Source organism: Coregonus clupeaformis, unplaced genomic scaffold (genome assembly GCF_020615455.1).
Source record: "Coregonus clupeaformis isolate EN_2021a unplaced genomic scaffold, ASM2061545v1 scaf0280, whole genome shotgun sequence".
In the NCBI taxonomy this organism is placed as follows: Eukaryota; Metazoa; Chordata; class Actinopteri; order Salmoniformes; family Salmonidae; genus Coregonus; species Coregonus clupeaformis.
The window spans coordinates 257,858-268,506 of record NW_025533735.1 but is presented as its reverse complement, the minus strand read 5'-3'; the positions used below and the strand labels follow the sequence as shown (position 1 = coordinate 268,506).

The 10,649-nt window shown below is 44.3% G+C and overlaps 1 pseudogene; it reads left to right on the top strand.

Moving 5' to 3' along the window:
- Positions 1-387: 387 nt before the first annotated feature.
- LOC123484344 lies at positions 388-2,152 on the top strand (annotated as a pseudogene).
- The last annotated feature ends 8,497 nt before the right edge of the window (positions 2,153-10,649 follow it).

Genomic DNA, 10,649 nt, shown 5'->3' with positions numbered 1-10,649 from the left:
TGGAGAAAAGTAAGAGCGGTCTGCCTCATGTTGAATGCTGTTTTAGAACATTTAAAAGCTGTAGCTAAAGTACAGCTTAAGTAGCTGTGTAACTAATGCATTTAGACAGAGAGAAGAGGAGAGACAGAGGAGAGAGAGAGAGAGAGAGAGAGACAACATTATTAATGCCATCAATAATACCAATAATGATATAAATCAGTCACACCAGTGTGTAATGCATTATGAAAACATTTACAGATTTATACAGACAAGAGAATAAATAATTATAATTTAAACTTTATAAGACAGTCTTACAATACTGTAGGCATTAAAACATACATAATATTAATATCCTCTGTGTTATTTATAGATTCAGATGAGCTTATTGTGATTCTTCAACGTGAACTCAAATCTAATCTAAAGAAGAAGTTTCAATGTGTATTTGAGGGGATCGCTAAACAAGGAAACCCAACACTTCTCAATAAGATCTACACAGAGCTCTACATCACAGAGGGTGGAACAGGAGAGGTCAATAATGAACATGAGCTGACACAGATTGAGACAACAACCAGGAAACAAAGCAAGACCAGAGACTGCAATCAAATGTAACGACATCTTCAAACCCTTAACTGGACAAGACAAACTTATCAGAACTGTGCTGACAAAGGGAGTCGCTGGCATTGGAAAAACAGTCTCTGTGCAGAAGTTCATTCTGGACTGGGCTGAAGGAAAAGCAAATCAGGATGTCCAATTTGTATATTCATTCCCTTTTCGGGAGCTGAATTTGATGAAAGAGGAAAAACACACGTTCATTGAACTTCTCAATCACTTCTCAATGGAAACCAAAAAATCAAGAATCTCCAACTACGACAAGTACAAAGTTCTGTTCATCTTTGATGGTCTGGATGAGTGCCGACTGCCCCTAGACTTCCAGAAGAACAAGATCTGTTGTGACGTCACAGAGTCAACCTCAGTCGATGTTCTGCTGACAAATCTCATCAAGGGAAATCTGCTTCCCTCTGCTCTCCTCTGGATAACTACCCGACCTGCAGCAGCCAATCAGATCCCTTCAGGGTGCGTTGACCAGGTGACAGAGGTACGAGGGTTCAATGACCCACAGAAGGAGGAGTACTTCAAGAAGAGATTCAGTGATGAGGACCTGGCCAGCAGAATCATCTCACACATGAAGACATCAAGGAGCCTCCACATCATGTGCCATATTCCAGTCTTCTGTTGGATTTCTGCAATAGTCCTTGAACACATGCTGAAACATAAGAGAGAAGAGATGCCCAAGACTCTGACTGAGATGTACTCACACCTTGTGGTGTTTCATACCAAACAGAAGAATGAAAAGTATCTTGGGAAAGAAGAGACAGGTCCACACTGGAATAAAGAGAGCATTCTGTCACTGGGAAAACTGGCTTTTCAACAGCTTATGAATGGCAATCTGATTTTCTATGAAGAAGACCTGAAAAGGGCTGGCATTGATGTCAATGAAGCCTCAGTGTACTCAGGATTGTGCACACAGCTCTTTAAAGAGGAATGTGGGCTGTACCAGGACAAGGTGTACTGCTTCGTGCATCTGAGCATTCAGGAGTTTCTGGCTGCTGTATATGTGTTCCTCTCATTCATCAACAACAATGAAAATCTAATGGCCAAACCTCAATCAACGTCCAGTAACTTTTCTGTGAGGATCAGACACAAGCGTAAAGTTACCTTCTACAAGAGTGCTGTGGATAAAGCCTTACAAAGTGAGACGGGAAACCTGGACCTTTTCCTCCGCTTCCTTCTGGGCCTCTCACTGGAGTCCAATCAGAAGCACTTACGAGGTCTACTGACAACAACAAGAAGCAGCTCACAGAGCCATGAAGAAACAGTCAAGTACATCAAGGAGAAGATCAGGGAGAATCCCTCTCCAGAGAGGTGCATCAATCTGTTCCACTGTCTGAATGAACTGAATGACCATTCTCTAGTGGAGGAGATCCAAAGCTATCTGAGATCAGGAAGTCTCTCAGAAGAAGAACTGTCACCTGCACAGTGGTCAGCTCTGGTCTTTGTGTTGCTGACTTCAGAAAAGGAGCTGGATGTGTTTGACCTGAAGAAATACTCCAGGTCAGAGGAAGGTCTTCTGAGGCTGCTGCCAGTGGTCAAAGCCTCCAGAGCTGCTCTGTGAGTACATAACATGACATTTAAGTACTAATCATCAGGAAGAAATATTCAGTTTAGAGAAATATATATGTATTATAATATGTATATAATGTATAATATTACATTGAAAAACTTACTGAATCAATGCACTGATGTTCACATTAGTATAACAATATGACCATGCAATTCTAGGAGACGGAAGATGAATCTATATGTTGTTTAAGAGAATAAACCAAATGCATCTGCCATTGTCCTTCTACACTACTGGTGTTAAATTAACAGTGTGTTTGTGAAATCATGATGATCTCTTTGCAGGCTGTCAGGCTGTGGAGTCACAGAGGAAGGCTGTGCTTCTCTGGTCTCAGCTCTGAAGTCAAACCCCTCACACCTGAGAGAGCTGGACCTGAGTAACAATGACCTGAATGATTCAGGAGTGAAGCTGCTCTCTGCTGTCCTGGGGAATCCCCACTGTAAACTGGAGACTCTGAGGTCAGTATTCCTGTAGTTGGTCAACAAGTGATAACTGTTCAAATCAAATCAAATCAAATCAAATTTTATTGGTCACATGCGCCGAATACAACAGGTGCAGACATTACAGTGAAATGCTTACTTACAGCCCTTAACCAACAGTGCATTTATTTTAAACAAAAAAGTAAGAATAAAACAACAACAAAAAAGTGTTGAGAAAAAAAGAGCAGAAGTAAAAAATAAAGTGACAGTAGGGAGGCTATATATACAATAGAATAAAGTGACAGTAGGGAGGCTATATATACAGGGGGTACCGTTGCATAGTCAATGTGCTGGGGGCACCGGCTAGTTGAGGTAGTTGAGGTAATATGTACATGTGGGTGAGTTAAAGTGACTATGCATAAATACTTAACAGAGTAGCAGCAGCGTAAAAGGATGGGGTGGGGGGCAGTGCAAATAGTCCGGGTAGCCATGATTAGCTGTTCAGAGTCTTATGGCTTGGGGGTAGAAGCTGTTGAGAAGTCTTTTGGACCTAGACTTGGCACTCCGGTACCGCTTGCCCCGTGCGGTAGCAGAGAGAACAGTCTATGACTAGGGTGACTGGAGTCTTTGACAATTTTGAGGGCCTTCCTCTGACACCGCCTGGTATAGAGGTCCTGGATGGCAGGGAGCTTTGCCCCAGTGATGTACTGGGCCGTACGCACTACCCTCTGTAGTGCCTTGCGGTCAGAGGCCAAGCAGTTGCCATACCAGGCGGTGATGCAACCAGTCAGGATGCTCTCGATGGTGCAGCTGTAGAATTTTTTGAGGATCTGAGGACCCATGCCAAATCTTTTTAGTCTCCTGAGGGGGAATAGGCTTTGTCGTGCCCTCTTCACGACTGTCTTGGTGTGTTTGGACCATGATAGTTCGTTGGTGATGTGGACACCAAGGAACTTGAAGCTCTCAACCTGTTCCACTACAGCCCCGTCGATGAGAATGGGGGCGTGCTCAGTCCTCTTTTTTTTCCTGTAGTCCACAATCATCTCCTTTGTCTTGGTCACGTTGAGGGAGAGGTTGTTGTCCTGGCACCACACGGCCAGATCTCTGACCTCCTCCCCCTATGGGCTGTCTCATCGTTGTCGGTGATCAGGCCTACCACTGTTGTGTCGTCGGCAAACTTAATGATGGTGTTGGAGTCGTGCCTGGCCATGCAGTCATGGGTGAACAGAGAGTACAGGAGGGGACTGAGCACGCACCCCTGAGGGGCCCCCGTGTTGAGGATCAGTGTGGCAGATGTGTTGTTACCTACCCTTACCACCTGGGGGCGGCCCGTCAGGAAGTCCAGGATCCAGTTGCAGAGGGAGGTGTTTAGTCCCGGGATCCTTAGCTTAGTGATGAGCTTTGAGGGCACTATGGTGTTGAATGCTGAGCTGTAGTCAATGAATAGCATTCTCACGTAGGGTGTTCCTCTTGTCCAGGTGGGAAAGGGCAGTGTGGAGTGCGATAGGAGATTGCATCATCTGTGGATCTGTTGGGGCGGTATGCAAATTGGAGTGGGTCTAGGGTTTCTGGGATTATGCTGTTGATGTGAGCCATGACCAGTCTTTCAAAGCACTTCATGGCTACAGGCGTCAGTGCCACGGGTCGGTAGTCATTTAGGCAAGTTATCTTAGAGTTCTTGGGCACGGGGACTATGGTGGTCTGCTTGAAACATGTTGGTATTACTGACTCAGTCAGGGACATGTTGAAAATGTCAGTGAAGACACTTGCCAGTTGGTCAGCACATGCTCGGAGTACACGTCCTGGTAATCCGTCTGGCCCCTGCGGCCTTGTGAATGTTGACCTGCTTAAAAGTCTTACTCACATCGGCTACGGAGAGCGTGATCACATAGTCGTCCGGAACAGCTGGTGCTCTCATGCATGCTTCAGTGTTGCTTGCCTCGAAGCGAGCATAGAAGTGGTTTAGCTCGTCTGGTAGGCTTGTGTCACTGGGCAGCTCGCGGCTGTGCTTCCCTTTGTAGTCTGTAATAGTTTTCAAGCCCTGCCACATCCGACGAGCGTCAGAGCCAGTGTAGTATGATTCAATCTTAGACCTGTATTGACTCTTTGCCTGTTTGATGGTTCGTCGGAGGTCATGCGGGATTTCTTATAAGCGTCCGGGTTAGAGTCCCGTTCCTTGAAAGCGGCAGCTCTACCCTTTAGCTCAGTGCGGATGTTTCCTGTAATCCATGGCTTCTGGTTGGGGTATGTACGTACGGTCACTGTGGGGACGACATCGTCGATGCACTTATTGATGAAGCCAGTGACTGATGTGGTGTACTCCTCAATGCTGTCTGAAGAATCCCGGAACATGTTCCAGTCTGTGCTAGCAAAAACAGTCCTGTAGCTTAGCATCTCGTCATCTGACCACTTTTTATTAGTCGAATCACTGGTGCTTCCTGCTTCAGTTTTTGCTTATAAGCAGGAATCAGGAGGATAGAGTTATGGTCAGATTTGCCAAATGGAGGGCGAGGGAGAGCTTCACCAGATCCACATGTGTTTACCAGGCACACATAGTCCACACCGTATGTGTTTGGACAGTGGAGCTTACAGTTTTAAATTTGGATTAATTTAGTAGTGTTTAGAAACATGTTATCTACTCACTTAGACAGAAGATTAATCCAGTCATCATCCACCATTCAATTACTATTGGGCAAAACATAACCCAAAACACAACCAAAACAAACTGCAAATGCAACCAACGAGTTTGGGACCAAATACTAAACCTTTGACTACATTAATACACTTGAAGTGAATTGGTCAGAATACTTTTGACTTCTTCAAATGGGGGGACTAGATACATAAAGTGCTTTCATTTAAAATGTTAGCTTCTCTGTCAAAATAGATATAGTGTGGACTGTATACTCAATACAATCTAAATCTGATACCTCACTGTCTGTCTTTTGACTGATACTGCTTTTTAAACTGCTCTGGTCAGTCTACTCAAATATTTGTACTATACAGTGAGGGAAAAAAGTATTTGATCCCTTGCTGATTTTGTACGTTTGCCCACTGACAAAGACATGATCAGTCCATAATTTTAATGATAGGTTTATTTGAACAGTGAGAGACAGAATAAAAATAAAGAAATCCAGAAAAACGCATGTCAAAAATGTTATAAATTGATTTGCATTGTAATGAGGGAAATAAGTATTTGACCCTCTGCAAAACATGACTTAGTACTTGGTGGCAAAACCCTTGTTGGCAATCAGAGGTCAGACGTTTCTTGTAGTTGGCCACCAGGTTTGCACACATCTCAGTAGGGATTTTGTCCCACTCCTCTTTGCAGATCTTCTCCAAGTCATTAAGGTTTTGAGGCTGACGTTTGGCAACTCGAACCTTCAGCTCCCTCCACAGATTTTCTATGGGATTAAGGTCTGGAGACTGGCTAGGCCACTCCAGGACCTTAATGTGCTTCTTCTTGAGCCACTCCTTTGTTGCCTTGGCCGTGTGTTTTGGGCCATTGTCATGCTGGAATACTCATCCACGACCCATTTTCAATGCCCTGGCTGAGGGAAGGAGGTTCTCATCCAAGATTTGACGGTACATGGCCCCGTCCATCGTCCCTTTGATGCGGTGATGTTGTCCTGTCCCCTTAGCAGAAAAACACCCCCAAAGCATAATGTTTCCACCTCCATGTTTGACGGTGGGGATGGTGTCCTTGGGGTCATAGGCAGCATTCCTCCTCCTCCAAACACGGCGAGTTGAGTTGATGCCAAAGACCTAGTTTTTGGTCTCATCTGACCACAATACTTTCACCCAGTTCTCCTCTGAATCATTCAGATGTTCATTGGCAAACTTCAGACGGGCCTGTATAAGTGCTTTCTTGAGCAGGGGGACCTTGCGGGCGCTGCAGGATTTCAGTCCTTTCACGGCATAGTGCAGGTTTCTTCAATTCCGGTCCTGGAGGGCCGAAACACTTGTGTTTTTTTTATTTCTACCTGGTAGTTAATTGCACTCACCTGGTGTCCCAGGTCTGAATTAGCCCCTGATTAGAAGGAGAGGATGAAAAACAGAGGTGTTGCGGCCCTCCAGGACCGGAATTGAAGAACCCTGGCATAGTGTGTTACCAATTGTTTTCTTGGTGACTATGGTCCCAGCTGCCTTGGGATCATTGACAAGATCCTCCCGTGTAGTTCTGGGCTGATTCCTCACTGTTCTCATAATTCCTGTAGTTCCTGTAGTTCCTGTAGTTCCTGTAATTCTCCTGAGTGGCGCAGTGGTCTAAGGCACTGCATTGCAGTGCTAGCTGTGCCACTAGAGATCCTGGTTCAAATCCAGGCTCTGTCGTAGCTGGCCGCGACCGGGAGACCCATGGGGCGGCGCTCAATTGTCCCAGGGTAGGGGAGGGAATGGCCGGCAGGGATGTAGTTTGGTTGGTATGGCATTTGCAATGCCAGGGTTGTGGGTTCGATTCCCACAGGGGGCCAGTATGAAAAAATAAAAAAAAATAATGTATGCACTAAATGTAAGTCGCTCTGGATAAGAGCGTCTGCTAAAATGTAAATAATCATTGCAACTCCACGAGGTGAGATCTTGCATGGAGCCCCAGGCCGAGCGAGATTGACAGTTATTTTGTGTTTCTTCCATTTGCGAATAATCGCACCAACTGTTGTCACCTTCTCACCAAGCTGTTTGGCGATGGTCTTGTAGCCCATTCCAGCCTTGTGTAGGTCTACAATCTTGTCCCTGACATCCTTGGAGAGCTCTTTGGTCTTGGCCATGGTGGAGAGTTTGGAATCTGATTGATCGATTGCTTCTGTGGACAGGTGTCTTTTATACAGGTAACAAGCTGAGATTAGGAGCCCTCCCTTTAAGAGTGTGCTCCTAATCTCAGCTCGTTACCTGTATAAAAGACACCTGGGAGCCAGAAACCTTTCTGATTGAGAGGGGGTCAAATAATTATTTCCCTCATAAAAATGCAAAATCAATTTATAACATTGTTGACATGCGTTTTTCTGGATTTTGTTGTTGTTATTCTGTCTCTCACTGTTCAAATAAACCTACCATTAAAATTATAGACTGATCATTTCTTTGTCAGTGGGTAAACGTACAAAATCAGCAGGGGATCAAATACTTTTTTCCCTCACTGAACATGATCTATCTAGAAGCAATAATCTGATCATTTCTAATAATGATACATTAATTTATGAATAGATATGGCAGGTTTCAGGACACTGATGTATCTGAATATGTTGAAAAAATATACTGCCACTATTTTCACCGCCAAAGAATAGCAGTGTGGTTTTAATATGATTTGAATCTTGGCAGGCTGTCACACTGTCTAGTCACAGAGGAAGGCTGTGATTCTCTGGTCTCAGCTCTGAGGTCAAACCCCTCACACCTGAGAGAGCTGGATCTGAGTAACAATAACCTGAAGGATTCAGGAGTGAAGCTGCTCTCTGCTGGACTGGGGAATCCCCACTGTAAACTGGAGACTCTGAGGTCAGTATTCCTGTAGTTGGTCAACAAGTGATAACTGTTCACCAGATCCACATGTGTTTACCAGGCACACATAGTCCACACCATATGTGTTTGGACAGTGGAGCTTACAGTTTTACATTTGGTGCTATGCTCCAGCATTTTGGATTTGAGATAAAATGTTTCATTTTAGGTGGAATTACAGAATGTCACCTTTTATTTTATGTTAATGGTGAGAGGTTAGTATGTTTTGTTGTAGCCTCTGGAACTCTCTCACTCATTATTATTAATGATTAATTCATAATTTTTCTTAATCATGGCATCATCAGGATTCATTTAGTAATGTTTAGAAACATGTTATCTACTCACTTAGACAGAAAATTAATCCAGTCATCATCCACCATTCAGTTACTATCGGACAAAACATAACCCAAAACACAACCAAAACAAACTGCAAATGCAACCAACAAGTTTGGGACCAAATACTAAACCTTTGACTACTTTAATACACTTGAAGTGAATTGGTCAGAATACTTATGACTTCTTCAAATGGGGGGACTAGATACATAAAGTGCTTTCATTTAAAATGTTAGATTCTCTGTCAAAATAGATATTGTGTGGACTGTATACTCAATACAATCTAAATCTGATACCTCACTGTCTGTCTTTTGACTGAAACTGCTTTTTAAACTGCTCTGGTCAGTCTACTCAAATATTTGTACTATACAGTGAGGGAAAAAAGTATTTGATCCCCTGCTGATTTTGTACGTTTGCCCACTGACAAAGACATGATCAGTCCATAATTTTAATGATAGGTTTATTTGAACAGTGAGAGACAGAATAACAATAAAGAAATCCAGAAAAACGCATGTCAAAAATGTTATACATTTATTTGCATTTTAATGAGGGAAATAAGTATTTGACCCCTCTGCAAAACATGACTTAGTACTTGGTGGCAAAACCCTTGTTGGCAATCAGAGGTCAGACGTTTCTTGTAGTTGGCCACCAGGTTTGCACACATCTCAGGAGGGATTTTGTCCCACTCCTCTTTGCAGATCTTCTCCAAGTCATTAAGGTTTTGAGGCTGACGTTTGGCAACTTCGAACCTTCAGCTCCCTCCACAGATTTTCTATGGGATTAAGGTCTGGAGACTGGCTAGGCCACTCCAGGACCTTAATGTGCTTCTTCTTGAGCCACTCCGTTGTTGCCTTGGCCGTGTGTTTTGGGCCATTGTCATGCTGGAATACCCATCCCGACCCATTTTCAATGCCCTGGCTGAGGGAAGGAGGTTCTCATCCAAGATTTGACGGTACATGGCCCGTCCATCGTCCCTTTGATGCGGTGAAGTTGTCCTGTCCCCTTAGCAGAAAAACACCCCCAAAGTATAATGTTTCCACCTCCATGTTTGACGGTGGGGATGGTGTTCTTGGGGTCATGGCAGCATTCCTCCTCCTCCAAACACGGCCGAGTTGAGTTGATGCCAAAGACCTAGTTTTTGGTCTCATCTGACCACAATACTTTCACACAGTTCTCCTCTGAATCATTCAGATGTTCATTGGCAAACTTCAGACGGGCCTGTATAAGTGCTTTCTTGAGCAGGGGGACCTTGCGGGCGCTGCAGGATTTCAGTCCTTTCACGGCATAGTGCAGGGTTCTTCAATTCCGGTCCTGGAGGGCCGAAACACTTGTGTTTTTTTAATTTCTACCTGGTAGTTAATTGCACTCACCTGGTGTCCCAGGTCTGAATTAGCCCCTGATTAGAAGGAGAGGATGAAAAACAGTTTCAGGACACTGATGTATCTGAATATGTTGAAAAAAATATACTGCCACTATTTTGACCACCAAAGAATAGCAGTGTGGTTTTAATATGATTTGACTCTTTGCAGGCTGTCAGGCTGTCTAGTCACAGAGGAAGGCTGTGCTTCTCTGGTCTCAGCTCTGAAGTCAAACCCCTCACACCTGAGAGAGCTGGACCTGAGCTACAATCACCCAGGAGACTCAGGAGTCAGACTGCTCTCTGCTGGATTGGAGGATCCACACTGCAGACTGGAGAAACTCAAGTATGTAGAGGGTTTATGTCAATGTTCATATCAGACATGTTGGAGTTATCAGGCTAGTTAAGACAAACATTCTGACCACCACTTGGACTAAGTTATATAAAGACTGTGTGTGTGTGCGTGTGTGTGTGTCCAGTGTGTGTGTGTTTGTCCAGTGTGTGTGTGTTAGTGTGTGTGAGTCCAGTGTGTGTTCAGTGTGTTTGTGTGTGTGTCCAGTTTGTGTGTGTTTATGTGTGTGTCCAGTGCGTGTGTGTGTGTGTGTGTCCAGTGTGTTTGTGTGTGTATCCAGTGTGTTTGTGTGTCCACACTGTGTATGTGTATGTGTGTGTCCAGTGTGTGCACACACACACACACACACACACCCACACTGGATACACACACACACACACACAGAGTGGACACACAAACACACTGGATACACACACAAACACACTGGACACACACACACACAGAGTGGACACACACACACACAAACACACTGGACACACAATGGACACACACACACACAAACACACTGGACACACACACAAACACACTGGACACACACACACACAC